The sequence below is a fragment of the Canis lupus genome, chromosome 8, assembly GCF_003254725.2.
Source record: "Canis lupus dingo isolate Sandy chromosome 8, ASM325472v2, whole genome shotgun sequence".
Classification (NCBI taxonomy): domain Eukaryota; kingdom Metazoa; phylum Chordata; class Mammalia; order Carnivora; family Canidae; genus Canis; species Canis lupus.
Genome location: NC_064250.1, coordinates 56,700,784 through 56,701,531, shown reverse-complemented (window position 1 = coordinate 56,701,531; position 748 = coordinate 56,700,784). Strand labels below are relative to the sequence as shown.

Genomic DNA, 748 nt, shown 5'->3' with positions numbered 1-748 from the left:
GGCAAAACCAGCACTGATATATGTAGTGGGGCAATGGTCATGGGACAGTATTAAAGAGTGGAAAAAGTAAGATGGGATTTACTACAAATTTAAGCCAGTGTTTCATAAAGCATGCAAAGGAAGACCATAACCCACCTAAAATATGATTGAATTTGAGTAAATCTAGTCAAGTATGAGTTGGTCTAAATGCAGGTGATTTTTTTCAAAAGGAACCATTTTAAGGATAGATTATGGGAAGACCTTGAAAACAGCCCTTTGCTATGGAGGTCAAAGTTCACTTGGACCCTTCCTTCAGGATTTTTCTTTTCTTTTTTTTTTTTTTTTAGCAGCTACAAAGATTTTGGGTGCTCTATGTGTTCAGAGAAACTTCTCTAGTAACAAACTATAGAAACGATCCCTGAAAGTATAGTCTTCCTCCTTCAGGATTTTTAAAAATGTAAATATCTTTATAAAGTTGTCACTACTGGGCGTAAGGACTCTATCAAAGAAATGTTACAGACTCAAGAAAAATAATAATTGATTTAAGGCAGAGTGGCCACACAGCATACCGTTTGGGTTTTGCTCTTTATACTGCATTTTGCTCCATTTCTCAAGAATGATGTGAGACTCTAAGAAATTCAAATAAAAACACTTCTTAATAGTTTAACTTGCTGGGCAGGGTGGCTTTGTCACTAGGCCGTCACTGAAGGAAGAGGGCCATCCACCTCAGCTGCTTGCTGGGGGCATCTCAGAGCAGTTGCCAAAGAAG

At 38.0% G+C, this 748-nt stretch overlaps 1 pseudogene; it reads right to left on the bottom strand.

Moving 5' to 3' along the window:
- Nucleotides 1-301: 301 nt before the first annotated feature.
- LOC112658222 (small nucleolar RNA U3) lies at nucleotides 302-413 on the bottom strand (annotated as a pseudogene).
- Nucleotides 414-748: the final 335 nt, after the last annotated feature.